Here is a 12,861-nt window from a genome sequence, read left to right as displayed (position 1 = left end):
CCAGCAAGATATTCAGGAACATCAATGTTGACACAGGGAGGGAGGTGGCATGCTCCCCCACCACCAGATTTTCAGAACAGTGCTGAAAGAAGTTCAACATCCTCACCAAGGCAGGCACTGGACTTCCCTTTTTTTCCCTTGCCCACCTTGAGCGCCAACTATTTGCCCTCTCCATGCACACTTAGATAACTAACTCTTCACAATGTGCTCTAGATGAAGGCATCTTGCACTATGGTTACCCATCTCCTCTTTGGGAGGGAGCATTCTTAGCCTCAAATCTTTATACCCTACAAAAAGACAATTGAACTCATGGAGAGGCACTCTACTCTTGCAGTTGGAGATGGTGGAATATTGCCATTGCCAGGTTATTGACTGAACATGGCAGCCCTGTAGAGCACCATACAGACACAACCTTCCATGCTCTTGTTTTCCTTTAATTCCAAGTGGATAATGCTCACTGAATCTTGGTTTCTACCTTCCTTTCCTGTAGATTCATCAGCATAAAGGTGGGAGAGAGATGGGGTGGGAAGTGGGGGTGGGTGGTGGAGGCAGGAGGATGATGATGTGGGGAGAAATAATGATGATGAGAAAGAGCTGCAGACAAAAGATATCTTATTTGTTGACAATAACATTAACAATGATGATGGAGAAGAGGATAATGAGGACCAGGTCACAAGGAACCAATGGAGGATGATCCTGTCCTATGTTTCTCTATCCCAATCCTTTCAATGCCATCTACTGTGGCATTTGCTTTTTTTACTGCCAGACACCAACTCATATATTGAACTGAATTTTATGTGGGGGGAGGGGGATGCTTGTCGACCATTCACCCCCTCCCACCCCCCCACTGATGTAACTGTCAAGCACATGCCCGCCTCACTTGGCCGGCTCATCCTGCAGCCATTTAATGGCCATTGAACTGTTGGCTGGCTTGTGGTAGACCAACAACCCCATCTCGGGAGGAGGCCCCACCTCTGAGAACTGCTGGCCAATCAAGTGGCTGGTAGCTGTCTGGTCCTTGCAGTGCCACCAGGAGCAGTGGTAACTTCTGGGACTGCAGTCAGTCCTGAAGAAGGCATGCTGTGACTGAGCCCAGATTTTAAGCTAAGTCCGGCTGGCAGGTCCCAGCGAGGGGTGTAGTATAAAGGGTTAACAGATGGGATATGCTAATATATGCAAAGATGATGATGTACTACTGACATCAGTCTGTCATGAGTTAGACTCGAGAGAGAGAGAGAGATTGGAATTATGCCTAGGGGCAATGTATCTACTCTGTAACTTGTTCAGGTGTAGTACTAATAAACAAGAGTTAAGCAGATACCAGAGTAGGTCCACAGTCTGTCTAAGAACCAAGTCCCACACCTAGATTCCAAGGCAGAAGGACCCATCTCAAAACATGGTGGCAGCTGTGGAAACATTGATGTAAAAAGGGTCATCAGTGTTAGCGAAGGAACTACAGAGTGAAAAAACAGATCAAAGAACTTTCAGTGGAAGAAGAAGGCACATTGGAGAGAGATAATATTGACCGTATCTAGCCAGCAGTGGGAATTATGGAAACATCATTTTCTCCAGTAACGAGCACAGGTCCTTCATGAAAGGAGTGAAAGCTTCAAGTTAGTTCCTTTCTTTATGCGATAGACCCAGTAGCAGGTGATGTTCTCCTAAGGCAGGGTGTGCGGGAGCCACTGCTAACTCTATTATTAAAGCTTATTATTAACAGCACTGTGGGTGTACCAACACCACAGGGACTACAGCGGTTCTATATGGCAGCTCACCACCACCTTCTCAAGGGTAATTAGGGATGGAAATAAATGCTGGCCTAGCCAGCGATGCCCACATCCCATAAAGATAAATTTAAAAAAGACACCTATTTTAGTCCGAAGCTAAGTTGAGTAATTGAATGAAGATGTTTTAACCAGCATTCACAAAGACCTGGGCAATCGATTAAATTATTCCTAACTGACCTATATCACCCAGCTAGTTCTTGCGGTTATGGGGCGCTGAAGGACGAGCTAATCCGTGATTGCATAGCTGTGGGTGTCCAGGATGAAAAACTCTCTGACTTTCTATAGACCAAAGAGGATCACAGGCAGCGACCTCACCCATACAAAAGTTCACCAAACCAAGTAAAGGGCTGGGAATCTCCATGCCGGCAGCCATTTTGAGATGTATGTGTTGTGGTGTAAAAACCCAGCATTGACACCAAGACTGCCCAGCAGGGGGCACGGAATGCTTCCAGCTGGCAAAACTTGGCATTTCAAGAGTTTCTGCAAATAGAGCAATTTTCTGGTTGCAGACCAGAAAATATTTATGAAACACATTCCATCCAAAAAATGGAAAGTCCAGAAAAAGACAAAAGTTCCAAGGGGAAGTTGATAGCCTTAATCCAGACTACTGGTCAGTTACAGTAGTTCAAGGCTTCGATATTACTTTTTAAATTGATAGTGGAGCAGCTGTTAATATATTAGCAGATGACCTTGACTGGCTTCAGCCAATGACCCTTCATCCATCAGACATCAAGTTACAAGGTCCAGGCAGCAAAGACTTCCAATCAAAGGCAGGATTGTTGCTTCTCTTAGTTACAAGGTGCCGGAGGGGGGAGCAAATCATTGATTCTCTCTTAAGTTTTTCACTATCAACATACATCCTTGTTTACTGGCGATATTGGCACACTTCTAGGAATCTTGGAAAAACCAAATGATGCTCATCACTTGAATGATTCACTGTCTTTCATACAGCAATCTTCAACCTTTTCTTTAGAAGAAGAGGAAATTTAGCCTTCAGAAGCTGAGGAAGTTTATACAATCAGCAGTAAGTTCCTTTCTCTCACAGAGACACCATCCATTAGACCCAGGGCAGACATGGAAGTTATGAATCGCTCAGTTCTTCATGAAGTCAGGCCAGAGGTGGTAGATAGGGAAGGCACTGCAATAGACTGTGACCATCCCCATGAAGACCTGCTGGACCTGAATTGACTCTTCCTAGAGAGTAATGGGGAAGAATCCCTTGCAGTACTGAGTGATCACTTGGAGGTTGAGGTCCTAGAGAATGATTCATCTTTCCCATTGATGGATGCATGTGTTGTTTTTTTTAGAAGAATCAGCTGTGTTTCTCATGGCTGAACAGCATTCAGATCTTAGTTCCCTGAATTTACCAATGTACTGCTTACTTTATCTCCTGTTGTCCATGGAGAGTCTTCCACAAAGAATGCCTTGCCTGAGCCAAGGTCAGAGCCAAAGAGGATCACACTGCTGAAGAGCTGGTACCTTCCATGGATGAAAGTCAAGAGACACCCATACTTCAGCCCCAGCTGAAAATCTTCTTCCTACCAGAGCTAGAGGTCAGCACAGAAGCTGCAGCAGGATCTTTAACACTTCTAAAGCTGCAGAATCCTGTTCAGCAATCTTGTCCCTGAGTTGATTGTCCGCAAGAAATTCATCTCATTTCAGAAGATGAGGCTGTCTCGTCTCCATATCCTCTGCAATTCTTCGCGTTGCCCATATTGGAGTAACCTCGTACAGAAAGAAGCGTGTCTGTCTTACCACTGCCCAAAGAAAGTAGATAGCCCTCCCAAAATATTACTGGGAAATCATCTCTTCTTCTTTTCCTGACAGTCTTACAGGAAGTTGGTCATTTTTTTCCTTTGTCATCTAATTAAAATCTTCAATGCCTTTTCAGTTCTCGATACAGCAGTGGATGATACAGCTATGATACCCTTCCCTGAAGTTGAAGATTATCCTTCTTCTGAAGCTTCTTCCCAGAGTTCTTCGAAGGAGCAACAAGTTCCTCAGTTTCCTGAGTTCTTCTCTTGTAGTCCCAAAGGGTCTAAAGGTCAATTCTCTTCAGTCTTCTCTCTTGGATCAGTCTTTTGTAGAAAGGTCTTTGTTGTCCTTGCAATTCAATCATCCTGTAACCTACACTCTGCTTCCCAACAATACTGACAGCAATGATGCTAAGGAATTGTACTATTCTGCAGATGATGATGTCCTACCAGGTGCAGAAGAAAACTCTCATGTCTCCACAACATCTTCCCTGAGAGCCGAGAGTACTGTGGGAGATTGAATCCCCCAGGATGTGACTTGGGGAAGGAAAGAGTTGGCTAGAATCTGTAGTTGTAAAAAGGAAATTATAGAAATGTAAAGTAAATAGATAGTTTCATGTTGTTGTTAAAAAGTAGGATGGTATACTTGGGGGAAGTGCAGGTTAAAGGGTTAACAGATGGGTTATACTAATGTATGATGTAGATGATGATGTACTACTGACATCAGTCAGTCATATGTTAGGCCATCAAGAGAAAGACAGGTTGGAATCATGCCTAGAAGCAACATGCCTACTCTGTAACCTGTTTAGATGTAGTACTAATAAACAAGTGTTAAGATACCAGAGTATGTCTACTGTCTAAGAAACAAGTCCCACGCCTAGAGTCCAAGACAGCAGGACCCATTTTAGAACAAGGGGACCAGGGCAGGGGTGTAGGAGAAACGTGGGGTGGGAAGACCTTGGGTGGGCTTCCAATTGTGATGGGCACAGGGGGCCCATAAAGGAGGTACCCCACCATGACTGACTACCAGCCCGAGCAGTCAAATTTGGCGGGCTGCATACTTGACATGGTTCTCTCCCTCTGTGGAAAGGTCCCAGTGGTGGCAGGAGAAGAGCCTTAAGTGGCCATTACGAGCCTCAAGTGGCCCACGACTGGGCGGCTCTCCCAACGCCTCCCCCGCTGCTGAAAATTACAGCAGGTACTGGCGGGTAGGGGCTGGGAATGGTGCCTGCTGCATGGTTCATAATTTTACGGCTGCCGTGCCAACCTGTCTTGGTGGCCAAAAATTCCAGCCCATTTACACCCAAGGGCATTTGCATTTTGTTAGTACATTTTTGGCACTGGATGATTCACACAGCTCAATGGAATTGGAGGAGTGTGAAGTGGATGAGTTATGCCACCTTCCCAGCAAAGGCTGAGGAGAAGGATGCCTTTAGCTTCTCAACCACAGTGATTAGGATCCCAGGTGTTGTTTCTCTCTTTCTCTTTCCCTCTCTCTCTTTCTCTGTCAGGGATTTCAGAACCTGATAGCTGCTATTAGATCAAGCATCCCACTGTTCATTGTGGTCACAGACCCAGGGCCCAGTGGAACGGTGATGGATGGAGTCTTCCCGGCCTGATAATACCATCCCTCAGGACAGCAGCACATACCAGGCTTCCGGCCTACCAAGGCAACCAGCCAGGGGAATGTGGAAAGAAATACAGGTCTGCACAGGAATAAGCTCAGAGCTACAGCCAATAGTGGCTTCCTGCCAGGAGGAGGTTGTCATGAGTTAGAATGACCTCAGTCCCATGAGCTTTTTAAAGAACATAGGAACATAGAAACATAGGAACAGGAGGAGGCCATTCAACCCTTCAAGCCTATTCTACCATTCAATGAGATCATGGCTTATCTGCCTTTACCCCATACCTTATCCATTTGGATAATAAAAATCTATCAATATTAGATTTAAAAGTTACAATTGATCTAACAGCAATTGCTACTTGTGGAAGAGGCTTTCACACTTCTAGCACTGTCTGTGTGTAGAAGTGTTCCTTAACTTCGCTCCTGAAAGGTCTGGCTCTAATTTTTAGACTATTCCCTCTAGTCCGAAGCTCCCTGACCAACTTTTTTCTCTAACTGCTCCATAGGCTGGATTTTATGTGCCCTACAGGTAGGTTTGAAGGTGGAGGGGGGCATGTAAAATCCAGCAGGTGGCCTTCCCACCACCTATGCTCACCCTCCCTCAACCTGTCTAAATTTTTAGGGCACGGGGGAGGCATCAGGCAGCTCATATGCCCCTGGGCCATTGAGGCCCTTAAATGGCTAATTACTGGCTACTTAAGGTCCTCATCCAGCCAGCATGGGTATCTTACCCACAGCAGGGCTGGGAGGGTTGCCATGCCATGGTGGAAGCTTGGCAGTTTTAGCTGCATGAGCTGGTGTCAGACAAAAGGGGGGAACCCCCTTTGAGGTCCCCTGGGCCCATCAGAGGCAACACCCATCGAGGACATCCCCCCACCTCTTGAGCCCAGCTTCCCATCCCCCCCTCTGAGACCCCTGACCCTGGACTTACCTGGGCTCCTCAGTGTGGTGGAACTGCCTATAGTCCCAGCAGTGGCCATCACTCCCAGCTGGCGCTGCTGGGACTACAGAACTGTTAACCATCCAATTGTCCAGCAGCTCTCTAAGGCAGGATGTTCTCCTGAGATGGGAATAGAAGTCTTGCCTTAAAGCAATTAATGCTGCTCCCAGAAGGCAGCTGTTGGAAACGTGGGCTGTCCCCAACTTTATTGTCGTGGGGTGGGGGGGCAGGGACTGCGTCACACCATAAATATCCTTTAATATCTTGAAAACTTTAGTTAAGTTGCCTGTTAGTCTTCTAAATTCCTGGGAATACAACCCTAGTTTGTGTAATCATGCCTTGTGATTTAACCCTTGGAACTGTTAGGGGGAAGAAAGTAAGTAAGAATTTATGGTAAGGGAGAATTTATTGAAAGGGAATGAATTACTTAAAATCTCCAGGCAGCCAGTGCTACCAAGCACATTAACAGTTAAAGCTTACCAGATGAACCTTGCACAGCCTTAGGGCCTGCAAACAACAGAAAGGCCTTGGGAGCCAGACTGGAGTCAGAGGATGGCAATAATAGCTAAGATTAAGTGTGCTCTTCAACAGATAGGGGAAGAACAGATGGTTCTAGTTTAGGTAGGAGGGAAGGTCTCTGCCTGGGTGAAAAATAGGGACATACGATGTATGTACCTGTTACCAGAGATGTCTGCTTAATGCCAACCTATATGTTGACGAGATCAGAATCTGGAAACTGTTCTTGTACGTGACCAATAATGTATAAATATGTTGAACACTTGTAATTTAGCAGAGTGCTATCTTAAGCTGCATTGAGATGATTCTCTCCTTGCAATTGCTCAAATAAACGATCGTGACCTGTACCTGAGACTCCTGTGGTCTGTTTGTCAAAGTGACCACAACAGAACCCATGTATCATTCTGGTTAATATAGGCTGCACTCCCTCCAAATCCAGTATATCCTGCCTACGGTGTGGTGCCCAGAACTACACACAGGTCATCAGCTGTGGTCTAACCACAGCTTTGTCTGGCTGAAGGATGAATTCTATCCCTTGAATTCTAATCCTCTGGATATAAAGGCCAGTATTCCATTTGCCTTTTTGATTATTTTCTGTATCTGTTCATGACATTTTAGTGATCAATGTACCTGGACCCCCAAGTCCCTTTGGGCCTCAATTGTTTCTAGCTTTTCACCATTTAGAAGGTAGCCTGTTCTATCCTATTTAGATCCAAAGTGGATGACATTACATTTGCTTACATTGAAATCCATTTGCTACTGTTTTGTTTATTTACTTAATCTATCAACATCTCTCTTCCTTCTACACTGCTTACAATACTGCCTATCTTTGTGACATCAGCAAATTTGAATATGTGTTTTTTCTATCTCACTAAGTTAATTAATAAATACGGTGAATAGCTGAGGGACCAGAACAGACTATTGCAGGACACCTCTAGTCACAACCTACCAATTAGTGAACATGCCCATTATCCCTACGACCTGTCTCCTTTCACTCAGTTACTTAACCTAGTGAATAATTGACCTTCAATTCCATGGGCTTCAACATTAGCTAACAGTCTTTTCTATGGGACTTTATCAAACATCTTCTGGAAATCCATATAAATAACATCCATAGACATTCCCTTTTCCACCATTTTAGTTGCTTCTTCAAAAAATGTAATCAAGTTTGTTAGGCATGACCTTCCCTTTACAAATCCATGCTGACTCTCTCAGATCATCTGAAAACTTTCAAGGTGTACAGCTGCTCTATCAGTAATTATAAACTTTAGCAATTTCCAAACAACATATGTTCAGTAATTTTCCTGCCAGAAAACATTCCAGGTGTTGTTTTTACATCATTAATGCATCAAGAACAATGAGGAAATTCATCAGAGTCTTCAAAGTAATTGACCTGGTTACCTCTTTGCAGCTCGAGGAACTTCGGATCCGAGTTAAGGAGCTGGAGTCCGAGCTGCAGACATCGCACCACATCAGAGAGGGGGAAAGTTACCTGGACGCTTTGTTCCAGGAGCGGTCACACCCCTCAGATTAGATAATTCAAATTTGGTCTGTGATCAGGGACAGGAGGGTGTGACTGCAGATGAAGCAGGTTTGGGGATCCAGGGGGTAGCGTTCAATGAACCTCGGCCCCTGCAACTGTCCAACAGTTACAAGGTTCTTGCAAGCTGTGTGAGTGAGAGCGGGTACTGCAGGGAGGATGAGCAAACTGACCACGGCACCGTGGTACAGGGACCCATTCAAGTGGGGGGAGGAAATGGAAATGTAGTAGTGGTAGGGGACAGTATAATTAGGGGGATAGTTCTCTGCAGCCATGAGCGTGAGTCCTGAAGGCTGCATTGCCTGCCCGGTGCCAGGGTTAAGGTCATCTCCTCAGGGCTTGAGAGGAACTTGGAGTGGGAGGGGAGGGATCCAGTTGTCGTTGTCCATGTTGGTACCAATGGCATTGATAGAACTAGAAAGGAGGTTCTGCTGAAAGAATTTGAACAGTTAGAAGCTAAATTAAAAAGCAGGACCTCCAAGGTAATAATTTCGGATTGCTACCTGAGCCATGGGCAAACTGGCATTGGGTAAATAAAGCCAAGGAGTTAAATGCGTGGTTCAGAGATTGGTGTGGGAGGAATGGGTTTCAGTTCATGGGGCACTGGCACCAGTACTGGGGTAGAAGGGAGCTGTTCCCAAGTGGGATGGGCTTCACTTGAACTGTGCTGGGACCAGCGTCCTGGTGAACTGAATAACTAGGTCTGTAGAGAGGGCTTTAAACTAAATAGAGGGGGGGGGAAGGTTCTGGAATGGAGATATGTACACTTACAAAGCAAAAGGACATGGCAGCCTTGCAGGGCAGCTATTTAGATAATGATACCCAGAGTGTGACAGGAAGGGACAAAGTGTACAAACATAAAAAAAAGCAGCAGCAAGTAGGGTCAAAGGGGGAAAAAATGGTAAAAAGGCAAAATTAATGGCTCTTTACTTAAATGAATGTACTTTACAGAACAAAATAAATGAATTAACAGCCCAAATAGAGGTTAATGGGTATGATCTTATAGCCATTACAGAGACGTGGTTACAATGAAATCAAAGCTGGGAACTAAATATTCAGAGGTATGTGACTTTTCAACAGGACGGGCAGGAAGGAAATGGTGGTGGGGTAGCTTGGTTAATATGAGATAGAATAAGTACGATAGCAAGATAGGTTCTTGGATCGGAAGATGTAGAATCCATATGGGTAAAGGTAAGAAATAACAAGGGGAAGAAGGCACTGGTGGGAGTAGTCTATAGGCCCCCTGACAATAGCTATACTGTAGGACAGAGAATAAATCAGGAGGTAATGAGGGCATATAAAAAGGCAGTACATTAATCATGGGTGACTTTAATCCTCATGTAGTTTGGGAAAATCAAATTGGCAGAGGTAGACACAAGCAAGAATTCATATTGTGTATTCGGGACAGTTTCTTAGAACAACATGTTGTGAATCCAACCAGGGATCAGGTTATTTTGGATCTGGTAATGTGTAATGAGGGAGATTTAATAAATGATCTCAGAGTAAAGATTCCCTAGGAAACAGTGACCATAATATGGTAGAATTTAGCATTCAGTTTGAGAGTGAGAAACCTGGGTCGGAAACAACTGTGCTAAACTTAAATAAGGGTAATTACAATGGAATGAGGGTAGAATTGGCTGGAGTGGACTGGGAAAGGAGTTTAGCAGAAAACACGGCTGATGAACAAAGCCAGACGTTTAAGAAAATAGTTCACGACTCTCAACAAAGATATATCCCAGTGAGGAAGAAGGATTCAAGGAAGGGGATAAACCAATCATGGTTAACCAAAGAAGTTAAAGACAGTATCAAATTGAAAGAAAAAACATACAATGTGGCAAAGATTAGTGGTAAGCCAGAGGATTGGGAAAGTTTTGAAAACCAACAAAAGATGACCAAAAAATAAAGTGGGAGAAATTAAACTTTGAGGGTAAACTAGCAAGTAATATAAAAATGAACAGTAAGATCTTCTTTAAATATATAAAAAGGAAGAGAGGCCAAAGTGAACATAGGCCCCTTAGAGAATGAGGTTGGGGAAATAATAGTGGGGAACCAGGAAATGGCAGAGGAGTTGAGTAAGTACTTTGCTTCAGTCTTCACTGTAGAAAATATTAATAGCATTCCAAAAATATTAAATAATCAAGGGGCAAAAGTTGGGGAGGAAATAAATACAACAACTATCACTAGAGGAAAAGTACTAGGGAAACTAATGGGGCTAAAGGCCAATACGTCCCCTGGACCAAATGGGTTGCATTCGAGGATATTAAAGGAAGTAGCTACAGAAATAGTGGATGCACTAGTAGTAATCTTCCAAGAATCCTTAGATTCTGGAAAAGTCCCAGAACATTGGAGAATGGCCAATGTAATACCCTTATTGAAAAAGGGAGGCAGACAAAAAACAGGTAACTGTAGGCCAGTTAGTTTAACGTCTGTCATTGGGAAAATGTTGGAGTCTATTATAAAGGATGTAATAGCAGAGCATTTAGAAATACATAATCTAATCAGCATGGCTTCATGAAGGGGAAAACATACATAACAAATTTATTAGAATTCTTTGAGGAGATAACAAGCAGGATAGATAAAGGGGAACCAGTAGATATAATATATTTGGATTTCCAAAAGGCATTCGATAAAGTACCACACATAAGGCTACTTAATTAGATAAGAGCCCATAGTGTTGGGGGTAGTATATTAGCATGGATAGAGGATTGGCTAACTAATAGAAGACAGAGAGTTGGGATAAGGGGGGCATTTTTGGGATGGCAACCTGTAACTAGTAGAGTGCCATAGGGATCAGTGCTGCGGCCTCAATTATTTACAATATATATTAATGACTTAGGTGAGGGAAGTCAGTGTACTATTGTCAAGTTTGCAGATGACACAAAAATAGGTGGGAAGGCAAGTGGTGGGGATGACACAAGGAACCTACAGAGAGATATAGACAGGTTAAGTGAGTGGACAAAAACTTGGCAGATAGGATATAATGTGGGAAAGTGCGAAGTTATGCACTTTGGCAGCAAGAATAGAGGAGCTGAATATTATTTACATGGAGAAAGACTACAGAGGGCTGCAGCACAGAGGGATTTGGGAGTATTGTGCATGAATCCCAAAAAGCTAACATACAAGTTCAGCAGGTAATAGGGAAGGTAAATGGAATGTTGGCCTTTATTTCAAACGGAATGAAGTATAAAAATAGGAAGTCTTGCTAAAACTATACAAGGCACTAGTTGGACCACACCTAGAATACTGTGAACAATTTTGGCCCCTTTATTTAAGGAAAGATATACTGACATTGGAGGCAGTCCAGGTTCACTAGGTTGATCCTGGTTACGAAGGGATTTTCTTATGAGGAGAGGTTGAGTAGGTTGGGCCTGTACTCATTGGAGTTTAGAAGAATGAGAGGCGACCTTCTTGAAATGTATAAGATTCTTAGGGGTTTGACAGGGTAGATGCTGAAAGGTTGTTTCCTCTTGTGGGAGAGTCTAGGACCATAGGGCATAATCTCAGAGTAAGGGTTACCCATTTAAGACAGAGATGAGGAGGAATTTCTTCTCTCAGAGGGTAGTGAGTCTGTAGAATCCTTTACCGCAGAGGGCTGTAGAGGCTGGGTCATTAAGTATATTCAAGGCTGGGATAGACAGATTTTTAATCAGCAAGGGAATCAAGGGTTATGGGGAAAAGGCAGGAAAGTGGAGTTGAGGACTATCAGATCAGCCATGATCTCATTGAATGGCAGAGCAGACTCTTTGGGCGGAATGGCCTACTCTTGTTCCTCTGTCTTATGGTCTTATGGTCTCTTTATCATTGGGATTTCCAGTCCAGATGATGCAGTTTCAGGGCTTTTCAAACCTTCCTGATATGTTTTTGGGGTTTTCCTTTTAAATTAGATTACATTTAGGTTTTTATTTTAAACGCTCTTAAAATGTTCCTGTCCTCAGGCTCCTCCTGCCATTTCCATCACAAGGATGGTCTGTTCGTGCTACCAGTGGTCTGTCTATTCTTGGTTGCCGTCAAATTCCATCGACAGTCATCATCTTCATCAGCTTCCTCCTACCAATTCTTGACTGCCACTGCCCTCTCCCCAACCTTCTTTGGGTGCTCCCAGATCTTCAGTCTGCACACTGCTTCCTTTGGGCATCAAGCGTCAAGCCTTACCAATGCAATTTATTGCTAAATGACCTTGGAGCCTCATGTCCTGTACCAGTCCCTTTGCAGGTGTGTCCTCTTAGTTGGGAAACCAGCGTGTTTTTTAAGCTAATATAAATATAGCAATTCAATAGCTTACACTCCATGTCACTCTCACTCTCGCTATCAATCAACCTGGCCTTCAATCTAGATGTTAATTATTTTACATCCAATTTAGACAACAATCAAAATATTTGCTGAAAGTTTTCAAAATATCTGTGGCGATATATTTCTGCATTTCACATGCAGATTCTTGCAGTTACCTTTTTCCAACCTTTTATCAAACCTTTTTCCAATGCAATATTTTGTAAATTGTCACAATATTGAATATAGCAGTGTTAGTGCACATTGGGTGAGTAAAGCTCAAAGTACCCTTGAAGTGTTCAAGACTGAGGACTGGTGTAGATTAATTTTTGGCTCTTATCATTTATAATTCATTTTTCCCAATTACACCTAACCTTTTTGATATACGAGAAGGATACCATCTTTATGGGCAACACAAATACTCACCTGTGATG

The sequence above is a fragment of the Cetorhinus maximus genome, chromosome 11 (genome assembly GCF_964194155.1).
Source record: "Cetorhinus maximus chromosome 11, sCetMax3.hap1.1, whole genome shotgun sequence".
NCBI classification, from domain to species: Eukaryota; Metazoa; Chordata; class Chondrichthyes; order Lamniformes; family Cetorhinidae; genus Cetorhinus; species Cetorhinus maximus.
Note: the sequence above shows the minus strand (reverse complement) of the source record.